Genomic DNA, 21,594 nt, shown 5'->3' with positions numbered 1-21,594 from the left:
GTGTAGATTTTGTTTCAGAATTTTCGATTAAAGCAATACTAGAACTATATTCCCGCAGAGCCTGCCTCTAATATTGAATTGACAATGACTTCTCCAAGCCTATTCCCTTTGTTTTTGCTTGTTGTTTTTTTGAGGCACCAGAGCGTTGCTTCTCAAACTCTTTTATCTTAAGGCACACTTGTAACGTCCCAATTTTTTTTGCAGCACACGTAATTGCCAGGCGTGGCCAAGTGGTTAAGGCACTCCACTCGTAATCCGAGGGGCGCGGGTTCAAATCCCCGTAGTACCGAACATGTTCGGCCTTTCAGCCGTGTGGGTGTTATAATGTTACGGTCAATCCCACTATTCGTTGGTAAAAGAGTAGCCCAAGAGTTGGCGGTGGGTGATGATGACTAGCTGCCTTCCCTCTAGTTGTACACTGCAAAATTAGGGACGGCTAGCGCAGATAGCCCTCGTGTAGCTTTAAAAACAAATTTAAAAATAAAAAAAAATAAAAAAACAAACAATCATGTATTTAAGTCAGTATGAAAGCCTAGTGGCACCAGCCTGCCAAAGGCAGAAATTAGTGTTATACAAGGAGGGTATCCGATTATTTGGAATTAGGTACAAAGCTACACAAAGGATTACGTCTGAGTTCTGCTCACCACGGACATAGAAACCCGGTTTCTAACGGTAGAAATCCGCAGACGTGTTGCCGTCCCGCTAGGGGGCTATATAGGAAGAAATACATAAAGTTAAACATTTTATTAACTTGATGACACAGTAACATTAATAATTAAAAATAACTTAATTGCAGAAATTACGTGGCATACAGTTTGAGAAATACTGTACTCGAGAGTCTATAGCACCCACCGCCAATTGTTGGGCTACTCTTACATCACAGAACAGTGAAATTTGAGGTATGTTTCCGTTATACTGACGCAAATTTAAACAAACTTTAAAAATATTTAAATATGTATATACATACACACACAGAGACACACAAATCTTTAAGTATATAGGTATGCATTTTATTTATATAGTACATGTCCATAATAAATTAAAAAAAAACAATGTATTACAAACCCCATTTAAATCCGACTGCTTCTTGTCATCACGTTTTGCTATACTTAGAAGAGACCTCGAACGCCCGATACTTGTTTGTTACCACGTTAAAACGACTGAACGACAGAAGAACGAACCCTATGAAACTTGTTTCTAGCACCATAAAAGGATGGATGACTCAGAGGGACAATATTATTTTATAGGGGCTTGTTAGGTTTTTGAATTTCCCGCAAAGCCACTCGAGGGCTATCTCCTCTAGCCGTCCCTATAAATTTGCGGTGCAAGACAAGAGGGAAGGCAACTAGTCATCACCACCCACCGCCAACTCTTGGGCTACTCTTTTACCAATGAATATTGGGATTGACCGTCATATTATAATGTCTCCATGGCTGAAAGGGCGAGCAAAATTGGTGTGACGGGGACACGATCCCCACGACCCTCGGATTACGAGCCGAGCGCCCGAACTACCTGACCATGCCGGGGCCCCTAATTTATAGGGGAAGAATGCACTTTGTGTATTTTCCATCTTTGGCTAAGAAAAACAATACATTTAATCAAGGCAGTTTTATTATGTTAGTATACGTGACTCTACGTATTGTATGTACTGTTGCAAGCTATATTTTTATGTTTTAATTTAGTTGTTTGCTTGTTGGAGCTGCTTAAATTTTCATGATCTAGATATAAAACGTTTATAAAAATAGTCCTAGAACGTTCGCGAATGTTAGTAATTGTGAAAATTCGCAAAGTATTTAGAAACAACGATATATCATAAATAGGAGAATAAGTGAAGCATTCACTCAATTATAGTTCGTTCAGTGATTGAGAAGTTAGTTAAGTATTCAAATCAGTATAAGTTAACATGCACATTTAGTTACTCAATCGAAGTAACTGTGAAATATACACGTATTTACGTTAGTCGTGGGACCATTAGCGTACAAGTTTCTGTTGAAACCGAAAACGTTATTTGTTTAAGAAGATACAAACAAATTGGTTATCGTTATGTGAGCTGGCCTTCACATTATTTTCTCCAAATTATTTAAAAGCCCAATGAAAAAATTCGTTACAATTGTACTAAACCGAAATTTACGGCTCTTTATCGAGCCCGTTTTTAATTTTATCGAGTGTCCCAGCGGTTATGCGATGGAAAATAACAGTTTTCATAATCTTAAACAGCTTTTAACGTTGTGAACATACGCTGAAGATACCGTTACTCAGGGTGCTTTTGTTGATATTTAAATATATACTTGTGATCCGTTGTGGTTTCCAAGTTAGGTTAATTAACTTTAAGAATACGTCCGTTATTAATTATTATTATTGCTATTATTTTTTGCTTGCCGAATTATTGGGCAAACGGTAAACAAATATAGGGTCTGTCATAAACAGCTTTCCCTGCTACATCCAGTAAAATCTTTCACATGACCTGAATGACCCAGTCAAAAGATAACGTAATAATTCACAAAATATTATGGTTCTGGCGTATTCGAAACGACTCTTAAATAAACACCAGTCGCACCAAACATGCTCGCCCTCCCAGCTGTGGGGGCGTTATAATGTGACAGTCAATCCCACTATTCGTTGGTAAAAGAGTAGCCCAAGAGTTGGCGGTGGGTGGTGATGACTAGCTGTCTTCCCTCTAGTCTTACACTGCTAAATAAGGACGGCTAGCGCAGATAGCCCTCGAGTAGCTTTGCGCGAAATTAAAAAAAATAAACACCACAGATTTACAATTACGTTTCAACACAACCAAGGTTTAGAGAAGGTTTTTTTCCTAAACCTTACAAAGTTTTCATCGATCCCGAAAATTAATATTGCTTTAAAAAACATAAAATAAAATAAATAATGAAATTAAAATATATTTTTAAAATATGCAATTTTCATCATTATGTGACTTTATACACTGTAGAAGATTCGAGAAAAGGAACTAAAGTCATTCTATTGCTGTTACTACTGCTTGGCAAATGGCTGCGTGGTTGCAAAGGCCAACTTTACCATAGGAGCCAATTTCGACCCCGAAATCTTTATTTGCCTCTATCATACTGGGCATGACAGTCCTTCCGTTGCACAAAGACTAATTTTAGTTTTAGTTTTTACGGGATGGTTAACGCGGATAGCTCTCGTGTAGCTTTGCACGAAATTCAAAATAAACAAATTATTTGGGAATGACAGTGTGATTACTGAATGCTCCCTTTACACGCCATATTGAATGTAATATTCGTTTCTCCCTACAACATGTCTAAGTAAGCGTGTCCGAGGTGCATACAAGATTTATAGTTCTTTGTTCACTGTAATGTAAACTTGTTCACATTATACGCGAAGGTCATGGAATGTTTCTTTGTTCGGTACTGTTAAAATAATCGCGCAGGTTACTGTGTTATGTGCCGAGAGGGTAAGTATCGTATTTAACGTCCTCTGATAAAACAGACCTAACATGATTTTCAGTCCATACCAATGGTATATTTTAATAGATTAGTTAGCCCGATGCTTAAAAGCTCCCACACAATGTAAACGCAGATCCAAGCTCACCAATAACGAGACCTTTACATTCAACACCCCGTGAGGAAAAAACCATTAGAACTGGTCGCTCACCCCGACATCCTCGTCTTTGTGCGTTAGGCGACAATGTCCTGGTTGAATACGACTGTCAGATCACTGCGTGTTTAACCTGATAGTCAGTAATTACACATCCGTCCTATGCAGCCGTTTCCGTTAGAATGCCATTCTGTGGATACTTCTGTCATACCCGTCCAACCGTGGATGCTATATCTACCAAGAGATAAGCTAGGAGAAAAGTAAAAATAATAATTCTTCAGAGAATTTTTTATTTTATGGTTTTATGAAAAACCATTCGCTTTGTGAAGGGCGAAAAGGGGCTAACAAAAACTGATGAGATAGCAACATTATTATAAAGTATTATTTAACTTTACATGCATTAAGTGAAACTAAGTTAAGATGTCCAGGGATCTATCTCCTTTTACTTGTTGGCTTTGGCAGTTTAGCTGTGGTGTTACAAGTTTTTATTATATTCGAAACTCAACAGTAACCTTAACTTCCAATATAATAGAAATTGGACTGAAATCAAGAAAAATCCTTGTTAACAAATGTTACAAAAGTATAACATAAAACTTACTCTATCAAGGCGACATTTTGATTAATATGTGCTGCTACTGTTACGTCAGTGTTTTCCAACCTGTGTCACGAGAAACTTCAGTAAACATTACAAAGAAAATGGAACTTGCGCCTCAAGTTTAGAAAGAATGTTTCAATGAGTTAACTACATTACCAACACTATAGCCGGCACTCAACGCTCAGTTCTGCTTCATCGGGATTAAGATCCATATGGACCTCGCACGGTCAGGCGAAAGCTTGATCTCTTCAACTCTCTGCGCTGGTGTGATGGATGTTCGCGTGCTGTTGTTCGTTTCGTACTTCGCACAAAGCTACACGAGGGCTATCAACAAAACGGTTCATTATATTGTTCAAATATTCACCGTAATAAAGATGAATATTTGGAGTGCATATATTTGGGTATAGTAGATATGTTAAATTCACAACATTTGACTCATATTCGATGTTACTAAACTGTACTGCAGTGTTATTATTATTATTATTATTCGATGTTACTAAACTGTACTGCAGTGTTATTATTATTCGATGCTACTAAACTGTACTGCAGTGTTATTATTATTATTATTCGATGTTACTAAACTGTACTGCAGTGTTATTATTATTATTATTCGATGTTACTAAACTGTACTGCAGTGTTATTATTATTATTATTCGATGTTACTAAACTGTACTGCAGTGTTATTATTATTCGATGTTACTAAACTGTACTGCAGTGTTATTATTATTCGATGTTACTAAACTGTACTGCAGTGTTATTATTATTCGATGTTACTAAACTGTACTGCAGTGTTATTATTATTCGATGTTACTAAACTGTACTGCAGTGTTATTATTATTATGTTTTGTTTGTTTTTGAATTTCGCACAAAGCTGCATAAGGGCTATCTGCACTATCTGTCCCTAATTTAGCAGTAAAAGGCTAGTCAGCTAATAATCATCACCCACCGTCAACTCTTGGGCTACTCTTTTTACCAACGAATAGTGAGATTTACTGAAAAATTATAACGTCCTCACGGCTGAAAGGACAAGCATGTTTGGTGTATTGAAGATTTAAACCTGCAACACACAGGTCGCGTGTCGAACACTTAAACAAGGTAGCTATGCCAAAACAACCTGTGCTATTGACTCACCCTTGAATTCTCTCTTTTGACTTCACCTTTTTAATGAGTATTTATACTAAAGTATCTAGGTATTTAAGGGGTACGCTGCACAGTCGAAGGTTTGACAAAAGGTACAGAGCATAAAGAGGTTGGGAAACATTCAGGTATCTGCTTCATGTTGATACGACCGTCTGAAATTCCTTTTAGGATTTCTGTTTACCTCACAGTTTGTGATTTATGTTCTGAACAAAGAAACGTTGTTAAAAATCAATGTCTCCGTCAAAGTGGAATACTGGAATTAATTGGTAAAACAGTGCTTTTTGATTAGATTAAAATTAAAATTCAGCAGCAGGTCCCGCCGCCAACTCTTGGGCAACCCTAATCGAGTAACGAGATTTGAACGTCGTTCCTAAAACGTACCACGACTTTCAAAGTTCTGAGCGCGTTCTACGACAACGAGGGTGGAACTATTTGCTCTCCGATTCTCACACTTGGGCACACTAACCATCAGACCACGCCCGATTCACGGACCTCACGTGAACGAATATTTACAGACCCACAACGGGAACACTCATTTCTATTTTTAGCACAGCGAAACTTAATATTTTTAATGATATATTGGTTATGAGCGCTAAACCTACGTTGCATTGTGTTTAAGTGATTTGTCACGATATGGGTAGACTCAGAATAACATGCTTTTATCACAACAAACATTTGAAATACTAATTATTTAACTTATGTACTGCATGTTGGTGTATAAAAAAAGACATGCTAATACCAGAAAAAATCGGCCTTTGGAGCTTTGTAATGTCAGTTCCGGTTTGCGTCTCAGTGAAAGTTCCCGAAGAAACAGTAAAGAGAAACGTTGAGCATCCAATTAAATAAAGAAAACATTGTGGTGTTATAAGACCGTTTATTTCTGGTGTTAAACGTTTGAAGTCTTGAACTGTTATCACTGCTGGTGCTACTTAAAAAGGTATAAAACTGTTCATGAGTTGATCTAGAAGGAAAACTTAAGTTTATTTGTAGATATGGAAAACTTAAACACTGTCAACTTTCACAAACATTCTCTGTCAGTTAGTAGAAAACTTTCTGAGAAGTGTTAAAATTCTATAATTAGTCATCAAGTATAATTAAACTTTTAAAATTAATAGCTGTTTGAACAATTTCAATCCAATGATAAAATATCCCTGCTGGAACTTGTTCTTGTTCATAGCATGATTACAGTATCATTATCACTTACCAATATTTACAAGTTTGACTTAATATTTTCAGTTTGTATACCATCTCACTGCGCACTTTTGTTCAGAATCATAGCAACAAAAACTGTATAGAAAGTAGGCCTACTCACCAGAACTGCAAACATAAATAAATACGTTAGCAATTACGCCACAGAAAGAAACATTGTACACCCATGCCGAAAACGCAAACAACACGCAAAATAATGGTTTAGTCCTAGCGCAGATGCTTATAACAAAGTCATGATAGCACAGCTGTCCGAAGTCGCTCGTTGCGCACCCTTGCGATTGGTTACACCCATATGTTAATAACTATGAAAGTCCTCTACATATCAACCCTCATAATTACTTTATGTCTGCGGTCTATGTTACGGACAGGATTGAATAGGAAGTTGTTTGGATCACAATTTTCTTTCAAACTTATTATTCCGGGAAGTTGTAGTTAATGACAATGGATCACTCCCCTACTTCTCATGAAAGTCAGGGTCTAACGTTAATATGAAAGAATGATACGTGAATATATGGTAAAAACAAAATTAAAGCTAAAAAAATCTATAATTTGGTAATATATTTGTATTATTCCTTAGAAATGAAACTATACTTTAATGGATTTAGCGGAATTGTCTTTCATGTTTGAAGTTAAATCATTCTGAATGCGGTATCAGAGGGGAAATTTATTTTTTGTTTAAACGAAACACATTTTAAATAAAACTATCGCAAGAGGATCCCGTACTTTAAAAGTAGCTGTTTGACTCTTATAAAGATTTTTGTTTTTAAACACAAAGCTACACAGTGGGCTATCTGTGCTGTGCCCATCACGAACATTGAAACTCGGTTTTTAGCGTTACAAGCCCGCAGACTTACCGCTGAATTATTAGGAGACTATAAATAAGGAATATTTCAATTCTTAAAATTATAATTAAAGTTCTTAAAAAACATACCTAGAATTTGTTAATCTGTAAGTGCAAGTGTTTTGAAATGCTTGCTTGTTAATCTGTAAGTGCAAGTGTTTTGAAATGCTTGCTTGTTAATCTGTAAGTGCAAGTGTTTTGAAATGCTTGCTTGTTAATCTGTAAGTGCAAGTGTTTTGAAATGCTTGCTTGTTAATCTGTAAGCGCAAGTGTTTTGAAATGCTTGCTTGTTAATCTGCAAGTGCAAGTGTTTTGAAATGCTTGCTTGTTAATCTGCAAGTGCAAGTGTTTTGAAATGCTTGCTTGTTAATCTGTAAGTGCAAGTGTTTTGAAATGCTTGCTTGAAATACGAACGAAAAAAAAAAGAGAAATGCAATATTTCTTAGAAATGGAAATGAACAAATGGCACGTGCATGTAAACAAAGTTCATAGTCCTGATAACATTTGTTATAACTCTTATATCGAAGATAGCCTGAGACGGTACACACGGTAGGGCACGTATGAGCAACAGGTGGTGAAATACACACACACACAGAGTGTTAGCTTGTCTTTAAAACTGAAAGAAATCCTTGCGGTTCATGCAGGAATGTGTAACACTCGTAGTCCATGCGACGAACTCATTTTAGTTTATTAAAATTGGTTTGTAGTTAGATCACTCTTAAAGAAAACCAACGGCGAGAAATGTTTCGAGAGGAAGCTTAAAAATAGTGATCGCGTTTACATCCGGGCGGCTGGAGGAGTTGACAACCATATAGGACGAATATATCCAACAACGAAAATTCGCCTGTGTGTGTTTTCTTACAGCAAAGCCACATCGGGCTATATGCTGAGGGGAATCGAATTGGATGGCGAATCGACCATCCTAACCACCAGGCACCATAAGACAGAATTAGTAACTGCATATTTGATCTTCGCAACTATAAAATAAAAAGTTTCCTTGTTTTTAAAATAACAAAGCGAACGATTCGTCACGTAAACAAACAACATTTAGTTAAGCCTTAATATAACTTCTAACGAAGCTATGAGTGATCCTGAAAGCCAAATATCGATTGCACGAGTGAATATTATTGATCTTGAGATTTTGTATAAATTATATCGAGAATAGATCGTGAACTAATTCTGATTCAGTCACCTGACTAGTTTAGCCGGAAATTAGTTGTTTTACGTATTAGCAAATTAGCGACTTACGAGTAGCAGGAGAGAAATTCTAAACACGTGGTCGGGAAATAAAGTTAACGGATATGTTTGTTTTTTGAATTTCGCGCAAAGCTACTCGAGAGCTATCTGCACTAGCCGTCTCTAATTTAGCAGTGTAAGACTAGAAGGAAGGGAGCTAGTCATCACCACTCACCGCCAACTCTTGGGCTACTCTTTTACCAACGAATAGTAGGATTGACCGAAACATTATAAGACCCCCACGGCTGAAAAGACGAGTATGTTTGGTGCGACGGGGATGCGAACCCGAGACCCTCGGATTACGAGTCGCATGCCAAGTGAGTACCTGGCCATGCCGGGCCGAGTTCACAGATCTGGAACAAATCAGCACGACTTAATATGTTGGAATATGAATTGTGTTTTTCATTGTGATTAATTCGGGCGTCGGGGCAAAAAACAAAACAAAGGAGTTCATAGTGTCAGCAGTGAAAGGATAAAACAGCTTTTGATGAAGTAGATTTTCTCATCTCGAGCAGGAATTAATTTTGTGAAATATAATAAAAAGAGTAAATGTTGTTTTTTTTTAAAGTGTGTACAACAATAATTATTGAAAAGAACTCTCAAAAGAAAGTATGTTTACTGTATAATAGCATTTCAACCACATTATAGCTGCTAAACGCAATGCTGACGAGGATTTTCGAATAATACCAGGGCTCTTCAGGCTCGCAATACGAAAAACCCAGCAGTAATTTTAAAAATCAATTATAACAAGTAATAAAAATAATTTTGCAAAAATTGAATACGAGCTAGGAGTGGCAGTGCTAAAATGTATAGTAACACGGTAGAGAGGAATACAAAAAGCCCGTATACAAACTCACTACACAAGTAGCCAAATATTTCCATGGACAATTTATCTACAATCATATAATGAATTCGTGTTAATCGCAGGAATTTGGACTTGAATAAAAAACATTTAAACTAAATAGTGCTATAAAGTCTTATAGCGACTAATATCTATAAACTTGCGAGATTGACTCACAACTTAACTGGTTGCATGTGTAAAGATTTATGTATTGTTACTCATCTTGACTCACAACTTACTGGTCACATGTGTAAAGATTTATGTATGGTTACTCATCTTGACTCACAACTTACTGGTCACATGTGTAAAGATTTATGTATGGTTACTCATCTTGACTCACAACTTACTGGTCACATGTGTAAAGATTTATGTATTGTTACTCATCTTGACTCACAACTTACTGGTCACATGTGTAAAGATTTATGTATTGTTACTCATCTTGACTCACAACTTACTAGTCACATGTGTAAAGATTTATGTATTGTTACTCATCTTGACTCACAACTTATTGGTCGCATGTGTAAAGATTTATGTATTGTTACTCATCTTGACTCACAACTTACTGGTCACATGGGTAAAGATTTATGTATTGTTACTCATCTTGACTCACAACTTACTGGTCACATGTGTAAAGATTTATGTATTGTTACTCATCTTGACTCACAACTTACTGGTTACATTAATTACTGGAACTTTAATTGTTCTATGCCGATATTTTGGAGATATTCATAGAACCTACGCCTTCAAACTTCACCCTAACGCTCTACATGTACGCACAATCGACTCTTATCACATGCTAGGGTTATGTTGATTAATAGAGAGGTCATTATTCAGATGTCAGGCCATGACGTATGATATCAAGCATCGTATACAGCAGCCAGGCTAGGCCATTTCGAAAACTTGTAGAAAAGTAGGCAGGTATATAATGTAGTATTTTGATAATTTAAAAAAAAAAAAGATCTTTTAAACCTCAAATATCAATACAACGTAAACAGATTTGTCAGTTGCGTAAATATATCATTTCTTTGATATCTTGGAAATATATTTAGATTAATCTTTGTTCTTTTATTTTTTTCTGAAATTGTTTTAGAAGATATCATGTTTGTGCAATGAAAAGTTGTCAGTGGTCATGATATAAGAACAGCTTATGTTGCCATATAGCGACCAGAAATGAAGCTGTTTTTATGCAAAATGGAAATAGTATATAGTTATTTATCAAGTGAACTCACTGCTAAATACTAGTTTTCCTTTTTTTATTATTATTTCCCAACAAAAATACGTGTGGTAGAGGAACAGAGTAATATTACTGTTATAGAAGCTGTGAAACACTCGATAATGTTTTGTTTGTTTTTTTTAATTTCGCGCAAAGCTACTAGAGGTCTGTCTGCGCTATCCGTCCCTAATTTAGCAGTGTAAGACTAGAGGGAAGGCAGCTAGTCATCACCACCCACCGCCAACTCTTAAACTACTCTTTTACCAATGACTAGTGGGATTGATCTTAAATTATAACGCTCCCACAGCTGAAAGGGGCGAGCATGTTTGGTGCAACGGGGATTCGAACCCGGGGCTCTAAGATTACGAGTCGAGTATTTTAACCATCTGGCCAAGACGAGCCGTCACTTGATAATGAGAATCAGGTGATCAAATAAAACTTTAACTCTCAACTCCAGCAGTTATCTGTAAGCACACAGTGCTTGGTAATAGCCTGTTCCTAAGTGCTCTGAAAATACATATCTGTCGTACTAAATCCATTGTAGAAACTTCACTCATATTTTGATTAACGTGGCAGAAGAAAAAGAAAGGTAAATGCTTTGGTTCTTTAATCAGTTTCAAGTTTTACACTTCAGCAGCGTTTTTCAGTGCTACTGGGTGTCTCAAAATATGCGAAACACTCGATAATGGTAATTAGGTGCTTTATAACTCAACTGTAGCAGTTAATTGTAAGCATCATTGAGTAACAGAGTGAATGGAGTAATATGAAGCTGCTTGAGAACAACTGTTACGGTGTGAACTAGATTAAGTTAGCGATCTGTGATTAACGTTTGAAAAGAAAATTGTGTTTGCTTTCCTTTTGTATCAGCATTGTGACATAATAACACACGTGTTTCGCATCAAACACCCATGTACTCACTCAACTCGTTAGTAAAGGACTAAAGCTTGTTTAGCTATGTGATCCAGTAATCGTACAGAAGTTTCACGAACTCTTCCAATTCGACGTTAACATGAAGTCTCGAGTATTTAAACTGTGTATTTTCTTATAGCAAAGTCACATCGGGCTATCTGCTGAGCCTAGCGAGGGGAATCGAACCCCTGATTTTAGCGTTATAAATCCGAAGACATACCGCCGTACCAGCGGGGGCATGAAGTTCCGACGGCAAATCGTTACGTTTGACTATACAGGAAATAGTATGTGCTTTTGACATTTTAGTGATACGAAAATGCGAACATGATTTGGTAATAATATAAAAATTATCCGACATGATCGACGATGTTTTTTTAATTTGAGTTACGTTCAAGTAATTATTGTCTTTCCCTCAATCCTTATTTTCACATGGAAAGCTTTTCAAAACAGAACGTCCAGGTTATAGCAAACTTCATATTTTCCTTCGTTTAATCTCCTCTGCTTTCCACCGATTTCCTCGAGTGATGGATACAGATTATTTCTAATTTTGTCGTGATAACTCAAACAATGTTATTTTCTATATTCTCGTGGGTTAAGAGATAAGTTCAGAGATTTATAATGCTAAAATCAAGATTTCAATTCCCTAGGGGTGGTGTTGGTATTATAATTTATTTCGGACGAGTTTCCGATTTATTACGTTCGTTACGTGTTACTCTATATCGGCTTTTATACGAATCACGCGAATTTCTCGAAGTTCAACAATGTTGATTCCTACTTTCAAGAATCTTCTCAAATTGTGACAACAGTTGGGAGTTGCACAATACAGAGTAGAAAATGCAAGGCAAGTGCAATAGAAAATAGTGAAACAAGCATAGATATTAAAATAAATGGATAACGGTAAATCCGTTACAGTGGACAGAACGAAAATTGTTTATTGTGTATTTGTTTTGGAATTTCGCACAAAGCTACTCGAGGGCTATCTGTGCTAGCCGTCCCTAATTTTGCAGTGTAAGACTAGAGGGAAGGCAGCTAGTCATCACCACCCACTGCCAACTCTTGGGCTACTCCTTTACCAACGAATAGTGGGATGGACCGTCACATTATACGCCCCCACGGCTGGGAGGGCGAGCATGTTTAGCGCGACGCGGGCGCGAACCCGCGACCCTCACGCCTTACGCGCTTGGCCATGGTTTATTGTGTAACTGTGAACTTTTAAACAACAGTCTTAGCTTCCAAAGCATAGTGGCTGGAACAGAAAATTAGAGATCTTATCAACATTGTTATGTTAGCTGTTTTCGACTTCTTTGGTCAGTCTAGACTTTACTTCAAATGAGAAATTTGGATGTAAACATAGTTTAACTAATGTTCTCCTCTCAGCCTTGGTTTCTTCGCATTTTCTTCTCAAGTATAAACCATAAATGTAAAGTCTATAGGTCACTCTAGATTTAAATAAAAAAAGATTCAAGCGAACAATTTGGCTGTACTTTGTAAAATGTTCACCCAGTAATCATTTAATAAGTTTTATCTAAACCGTGTGTTTTTATTATTTTATATATTTTAAATCAGTGTTTAGTTGATACTAGTTTAAATTAATCTTTGAATAATTTTAGTTTCCACTAAAAACAATACGATAGTATTGTATATTGATAAGCCTATAATATCACAACATCGACACGTTCCAGATTCATAGTCATTAGTATTGTCAGTCTCGTAACAGTTTATTTAACATAAGAAGTTTGTTATAAGAATTAAATTCATAAACACAGAAATGTGAACGTATGTATGGCCTTCCACGAAGGGCTAGGACCTTTTGTCAGGAAGTATATATCTGGCAAAGACTTTATCCTGTAACAGCAACAGTTTTGTTTAGAAGTTAAGTCAAACACCACACTATGGAACCGATGACGTTAGCAACTTCAAATAAATAAACAAACACAGTAAGATGTGATTTTTACCAAGAATTGATTAATATCTTAGGTTGGTTTGGTTTGTTTCGAATTTCACGCAAAGCTACTCGAGGGCTATCTGCGCTAGCCGTTTCTAATTTAGCAGTGTAAGACGAGAGGGAAGGTAAATATGCTCATCCTTTCAACTGTGGGGGCGTTATAATGTGACGGGGATTCGAACCCACATAACCCTCAGATTACGACTTGAGTCCCCTAACTATCTGGCCATGTCAGGCCGAAGTAAAAGGCAAGGAAATGAAACACACAACTTTTATCTGTTGTGTAAAGTACAGTTTAACATAATATTTGGATCTAATGCCATTGACTTAGAATTTGTATCATAAGAAAAATTCGACGAGACAAGAGAATGAAAAGTTGTATTTAACTAGTAATTTTAAAATTTGCAAATTTTTACTTTTTCAGATACGAGAAGTTTAAGTTGTCTGTCTGTACGAAAGTAAATCATAATATATTAAAACCCTAATTCTTTAGAATTATTAAGGGTTATAAAAGCCAAAGAATTAACGCTAGGACGAGTACGGATAAAGTGTGTGAATCAGTCACCTACTTTACGGTGTCTGTAGACGCGGAACCATCTGCTTTAATACTAATTTTGAGTTGTTTCCAATGAGGATGGACTTTGCCATATTTCTGTTTATATGATGGAGTTAACTGTGTTCCTTCTATTTGGCCTGGCATGGCCAGGTGGTTAAGACACTCAACTTGTAAACTGAGAGCCCCGGGTTCGAATCCCCGTCACACCAAACATGCTCGTCCTTTCAGCCGTGGGGACGTTTAATGTGACGGTGAATCCCACTATTCGTTGGTAAAAAAGTAGCCCAAGAGTTGGCGGTGGGTGGCGATGACTAGCTGCCTTCCCTCTAGTCTTACACTTCTAAATTAGGGACAGCTAGCGCAGATAGCCATTGTGTAGCTTTGTGCGAAATTCAAACCTTTTGTGTTTAAATATATATAATGCAGATCTCCACAGTTGCCATGACCTTCCTTAGATATGAATTGAACATGCGAGACATTTTGAATACAAACAGCATTTTTTATGCTTTATTTTATAAATTTATAATTGATAGAATTTGCGATTATACTCTATCAGATATTTTCCTACATTGCGGTTTTAAAAAAACAAAACTTAATTAACATATAGCACGAATCATCACATTAAACACAGTCTGGTCCGATACCGGCATTAAAACGTTACTATATTTACATGAATTTTGTTGTAGCTTTGGTCGTAGTTTTCTGTAGACAGACGATACCCAACGTATTTCATTACCTTGTTGAACGTCGATTAAAAACTATTTATGATAATTTTAAGACCACCCCTTTCTTTAATATTCTACATTTATGGCTACTTCTAAACCAAGAGCTAGTACAGTGGAGCGCCATTAAGCCGCGGACCAGTAAACCGCGAAATCGCTTAAGCCGCTGTAGCAAGTCTTGTCCCAAAATTTTTGATGTATTAAATCTACTACCTGGCTTTTTAAAGTTTCTCACACTCTCCTTGTCTTTATAACTTCAAGGGAATATTTAAAAAGGATTTGTTTTAATTTGGGAAATAAATAAAATATATTACAATAGAAATCGACCGTTAATCTACCTTATCCGCTCTCTATGTCAGCTTTATGGAGGCCGCCGTTGTTACCGAATCACACCTCTTCATACATTAAATTAATCCGCGGTAAATCCGTGAAAAAGTGATCAATAATTAAAGTATTATTTTTAATTCGATAATCCGATATTTTTATGGAATTGTATAAATATTGGCCCCAAACCCAATAGAAATCACTTCAGTTTCTGAATTAACAGTGAGCATATCATATTGATATGGCGGCCCGCATGTAACACGGGAAGACGAAATTTTACAGGGAAAAGCGAACCATCGCAATGCATTGGTCGTTTGTGTTAAAACGGCACTTGTCAATTGTATCTGAATAGTCTATACATTAATATTATAATGATCACGCAATGGCCCGGATGAGGCTCCTCGGCGGAGCTGTTGGCGACTTTGGCTGTTGGCTAAGCAGGTTGACCCCCCAAATACCGCGGCTTAACGGCGCTCCACTGTATTAGTGATCCTGGTCGTTTCCTTGTTACAGCCCATTTCATGCTGGAATCGTGTCCTCATGGAATTGTTTGACCATGGCGACTTAGAAGTTGACCTTCTTAGGAAATTGTGGACGGTTATTTTATTGGTCCTTAGTGCGATTGGCATAAAATAAAAAAATAGTTTTTTTTTCTTCCTTTCTTTGGTTTGAATTTTGTTTAAGGTTTCGTCCAGTGAAGGAAATTATGAACTAACGGAGAAAGCAAAGCAGTGACGAATCGTAGGTCATAATCGTAATTTGTCCGCATCGGTCGAATTAGTTACGAGTAACTTTAGGTAAGTGCACATTACCAAATAGTGTTGTTTGTTAATTAAGGTACTGTTGTGTCGTTTGTGAACCTGTGTTTTAGCTCACTGATTCAGTTCGGATTACGACATCGGAACCAACGTTATTTTTTGTTCTTTCACTGACATTTGTTTTCTGGTTAGCTAAATAACCAGAAATATTTAGATATTACAATGACAATTTAACATGAGTTTGTGATGACGAGAAACCCTCTGGACGTAACAAATGTATTTTCAAGATGGCTGGTATGGATATTAAAACTTTAAATAAAGTACAGAACAACTTATGACCTTCTTAGGTCATCTTCAGGTTAACTTTATTTTAATTAAAGTTTTAATATCCATACCAACCGTCTTGAGAATACATTTTAACGTGCGTTCATTAAGAAGAAAATATATAAAGTACTTTGTGAGGGGTACTTTAGAAACTCGTCTTAAGTTATAAAACAGGATGTGAAAGTGGGTTGGTTACCTTCTCTCCTGTTTTACATGTAAATTAATTAAGTAAAGTTGGCAGATGAAGTTTTAAAGAACTGTACAACAGATTAAATTTACAGATGGTTCAACACCAACTAACTAACAATTTATTTCAAAACTGTTGAGAGATCCATAAGGTATGCTGCATCTAGTGGTAATAGATGGACAAAAACTTCCGGAGAGATCTCACTTCGAGCTATCTAACGGTAGACGTGAATTCGACGAACTTAACATTTCGTGTTCAGATCACTAATTCTGTTTGTTACCTGAAGCAAGACTATTCTTTTAAAATCAAACTTCTGTATAATCTTTCCAGCTAGCTCGAATAAGGGCAGGTGACGTAAATAACTACTCACACGGTTGTTGTGGTGTAACACGTACGACCACTAGAGGTACGAAACTTACCGAATATAATTAGTAACTCGAATATTAATTTTATTTCTTGAAAAAAGAAAAGAAATAAGTAAGTAAACATTAAATAACCGTTTCCACTTCAGCGAAATACATTTCCTACATTTCTATATTATGATTGAAAACCATATTAAGTGTGTTAGACTATAGATATTAAAGTCTGAACACTGAATTCTAAACTTGTTTTTTTGCTCATCCAAGCTTATAATTAATTAAAGTTTATTTTGTATACAAACTAAAGTTAATTGAAAAAAATGTGTAGAAGTTTATCGTGTTCCTTATACGTTCCTCTTGAATAATTATGGTTTTCATTGAGAAACTTAAAAACAAAATAGATTACTAATGTAAAATTACCAAACTTCATTATTTTTACGCTACAGGAAGTCTGCAGTTGTTAGGATAATTGTATTTGTTTTATGCTAATATACCCCAGGATACATTACAAATTGCGGCTCTCGCTATTAATGTAATTGAACAACAAATGAACATTCGTGATTTAAAAAAAACGAATTTTATTAAAAACTCTTTGTTCTTTGGAACAATGCGTAAATAAATATTTTCAGAAAAGTATCCAAGTGTAATGAAAAAAGAACAGGGCAGAAACCTGGGATATAAAGGGTATAACGTATATTTGAAAGCTGTATTTCTCTCCAAGTAATTTAAACCAATCTTTATTAAACAGGATACAAGTTGAAGTATCATCTCACTTTAAACGACTGAAGGCTCATCTTGTACGTAGCTAAGTCTATAGATGAATAATAAAAGCTACGGAGGGAAAGTGAATAGGTTACCGTTACGGTGTTTACTTTTGTAAGATTTTACACAAAGCTCCACGAGGGCTGTCTTTGCTAGCCGTCCCTAGTTTTGAAGTTACAGACTAGTGAGGATGCAGCTAGCTTGGACTACTCTTGTCAGACAGAATAGGGGAATTTGAGCTTTACTCTTATAATGTATTCACGCCCTAAAATATAGGACACATTTTTTTCTTGTTTTCTGGCGATATAACGGGAGAGGAGACGCCTCTGAACCACAGCCCGACCCTCTAATCACTGGGATGTGCCTAGCTCACAATGGTTGAAGTGTAACGGATATGTAGTAAATCAATATTAATGTAATTTAAATACATTGTGTGGTTTTGAACATAATTTTATGTTTTGCGGTGTTTTATATTATACTAAAGTTATTTTGTCAGTCATTACGTGTTTTTTAATTTTTTGCTCAAGAATATTGTTTCTTTTTCTGGTCGCTGACGTCAATGCTATACTTTATAAATATATAGGAATTCACTGATAATGGACTTCTGGGGCTGCATATGTACAGGGTGGCCCGTAAGTCCCTACCCATCCATATGTTATTATGTTACATTCAATTACGCATGTATTATAATTTTTTTTTTTTTTCAGAGAAATATGACCGATGTAAGCCCACTTACACTTGAAGAGCGTATTGTGACAAGTACGTGGGTACACGAGCGCAAGAATACTGGTGACAGCACACAGATACACTGGATACATAAGATATATGGATGGGTAGGGACTTACGGGCCACCCTGTATTTTCAATGGTACATGTCTATTATTACAAGTCTTATTTTATGTTCTTCCTTGTTACTGCCCATGACTGTTATAATGTCTTTAAATTAACGAGTTTAAAATATATATACTAATTGTAAATAATTGCGTGTTAATGTAATCACACTGATCTAAAACGAGTTGAATTTCCGAAATAACTACTCGATATTAGAGTACAATAACAAATAATTAATTTAAGTGTATAGTTTTGAATTGAATACCAAAAGTTAGTGAACTGTCTGAAGCGTTGTGTTATAAAGTATATTTTTGAAATAAAGAACTTAGTTTTAATGCACAATTCTGTGAGTCAGTATGTATAATTAACAATCATGATTTGAAATACGAGTGTCATTTCAATGGAATAACCTTAACAGTAATGGAGTCATGAAAGAAATTGATCTTGTTTCATGACTGGTCACTCTCTTAAGTAGTCTAAGTAATGTGTTGTTGCTAATAGTAGAATAAATAGGATTTTAGGCTGAATATACAGAAGTATTGAATACAAGTCTGTAAAGGTCAGAGGCTGGACCATATTTAGAATACTGTCTTTATAGGCTTGATCTCCTATGTCTTAGAAATAATATCGAATTGTTAGCAAGATTTCAGAAAAACCTTGCTGTCCTGAAACATTGTTATAGTGTTTAATATATCAAAACGAGGTATTACGAGGGTCCAATGATACCATTCGTACCGAAATAGACAACATTGTTTGAATAGTTTGGAACCATACATGATTTGTAGCTTTTCTTAATTTCAGATACGTGATTAGTTTAGTGCTGTCTAAGCATAAAAAGGCTCAGTTAATCCCGCTGTTAATCCAAACAGGTTTTGAATTACAAGAATAGCACGTGGAAAACATTCTGTAAAATTCGTTCAACTTCGAAATACCGAGAGACCCAAACGTTTCGGATACTCTATATTTTAAACAATTTGCATAGCCACTTGTGCACTTTCCTCGAAAGAACGAATATAACGTTGTCATAGAATCTAGTGTTTTCCCAATTAGCGTTAAAAGAGCCTTAAGACGTTCTTTCGAAACTTAATAATCCAAACAATAAACACGCCTGTCGTAATATTTATTTTATCTGGTGGGTTTACTGTAATTCTTAGAAAACTCATGACTGAAACTATTATTAAATGGCTGACTAAACTGATGAATCATAAGAAACTGTTTATCTTTGTAGAAGCAAACAATTAATTTTCATAATACACAGTTTGGACCATGAAGCTTCGAGATTTTCAAACCTATTTAACCATTGTGGCGTGTTCGGATTTGGATAGCTGTCTACCCTGTGAAGGTTCGAGACTTTCAAACCTATACACGTTGTAGTATGCCGGGCAGGATTACTGAACAACCTCACCAAGCTCTAGTTTGCTCCTTCCCCAAAGTATCCCCCCCCCTACAAACTTCGGAAATTTTTTTCTAGTGGTCAACGACTATGCCCGCTGTTCATAATTAATAACTTCAATTATCTGGTCATTTGAAGCAGAAACAAAATTGAAGTCACTCTCGATAGACGCGCAGTCATTAAGCTTAGCGTCTAGCCGAATTTCTTAAAGCTCATTCAGGTAATTTAGCTCGTATAAATTAAATGACTGTTCAAATGTTCATGAGCTCCCTCTGGAAATAAATTCGTAGTCACTTTTTTAATAACCTGATTTAATAAAATTTCCAATTTGGTTGCAATATAGAGCTTTTATTGCCTATATATTTTGTATGCGACAGTATTTTGTGCTATTGTTGCATCTTTATCTAATTTAGCATGCAAATTCAATATCTGTAATTCTATTGTATAAATTAAGAAAACAGTTTGCACCGTAAAGCCCCACATTTTTCAAACCTGTGCACTACGAGTTATAATTTAGAAAGTCGTATGGACTACAAAGCCTCGAGTTTTTCAAACCTTTGCACTATTACGGCGTTTAAAGAATAATAAATAAACCACTGTATTTGAAACCGAAAGCACCATTTTAAGCTCGCGCACCGATGATTATAAACTTTTATTGAAAGTAATGTTGGTAAATGTCCGATTTTGTCTCTTGTTATGCACGTATTTCACTAAAGTATTGTATTTTTGCAGCTTACGAAATTAAAGTCAAGCTATGACAAATCCATCATATGAAACAACGTAAATGGGACAAGATTCGAAAACAAGCCAGTTTTTCTTTTGTCTCCATATTCTTTTTTTTCTTTTTTTTTTTTACTCTGGCCTGGCATGGCCAGGTGGGTTAAAGCGTGCGACTCGTAATCCGAGGGTCGCGGGTTCGTGCCCGCGTCGCGCTAAACATGCTCGCCCTCCCAGCCGTGGGGGTATATAATGTTACGGTCAATCCCACTATTCGTTGGTAAAAGAGTAGCCCAAGAGTTGGTGGTGGGTGGTGATGACTAGCTGCCTTCCCTCTAGTCTTACACTGCTAAATTAGGGACGGCTAGCACAGATAGCTCTCGAGTAGCTTTGTGCGAAATTCCCAAACAAACAAACAAACTTTTTTTACTCACGTTTTTGGATAGGTTTACCGACCAAACTCGACTTAACGCCCTCTTAAGTATAACATAATATTTCAACTTTAAAAATGTGTGACAAAGGAATTTTTAAGTAATTGTCCAAGAAATATTTCCGAAGCTTTAAAGATACAAGCAGAGTTTAGTGTTAACAAATGATTGCGTTTTTGTTCACTTAATGTATACCCAATTATTTTAATACGTTCAACAAAGAATTTAACAGCCTGGCATTTTACGAGAAAGAATCCACTTTACCTGGTTCCTTTCACATTGTTCCTACTCATGGAAAGTAACAGGAGATCAATAAGAGATGTCCTTCTAAAACTTTTGTTACCAACTCTAACAATGTAGAACGTCGAGGCCTGGCGCTGAACTGAATGGAATATCACGTAACACTGAGCAATGTTAGCGTAACACGAACTTAACGTTCGGCCTCTACACTCACACTAAGAGCGGTGCAACGTGATACTAGCTACACCCCCTCCTTTTCACATCCACTTCGTTTTATGATTGGTCACAGGAATAATTCCTGTCTATTTCCGTCCATCAGTTTCACATTGCTACATAAAACTTTACACTGCACTTTAATAATCCGTGTCTGGTCGTTATGACAGACCAGAAAAACTTCTGGTTATACAACTGTATATTTACATTTTACACGAAGGGAAGTGAAAACAGTTTCGAATGTCTTCTTTATTTTGATATAGATATTTCGTATAATAT

The 21,594-nt window shown here is 36.2% G+C and overlaps 1 protein-coding gene across 11 annotated transcripts in view; it reads right to left on the bottom strand.

The window, feature by feature from the left end:
* LOC143225054 (uncharacterized) overlaps window positions 1–21,329 on the bottom strand; it is a 43,243-nt gene extending 21,914 nt beyond the window's left edge. For 2 of the 11 annotated variants that reach the window (XR_013013583.1, XM_076453749.1), the window contains exon 1: window positions 21,127–21,328. The gene's annotated coding sequence lies outside the window, so the exon portion shown is untranslated. Of the gene's footprint in view, window positions 1–644; window positions 711–3,630; window positions 3,823–4,171; window positions 4,476–6,512; window positions 6,773–21,126 lie in introns of those variants that run through there. The other 9 variants (XR_013013587.1, XR_013013584.1, XR_013013588.1 and 6 more) reach the window with 9 other exon arrangements.
* Between the last annotated feature and the right edge of the window lie 265 nt (window positions 21,330–21,594).

This window comes from Tachypleus tridentatus, chromosome 9 (assembly GCF_004210375.1).
Source record: "Tachypleus tridentatus isolate NWPU-2018 chromosome 9, ASM421037v1, whole genome shotgun sequence".
NCBI classification, from domain to species: domain Eukaryota; kingdom Metazoa; phylum Arthropoda; class Merostomata; order Xiphosura; family Limulidae; genus Tachypleus; species Tachypleus tridentatus.
This window is presented reverse-complemented; position numbering and strand designations above follow the sequence as displayed.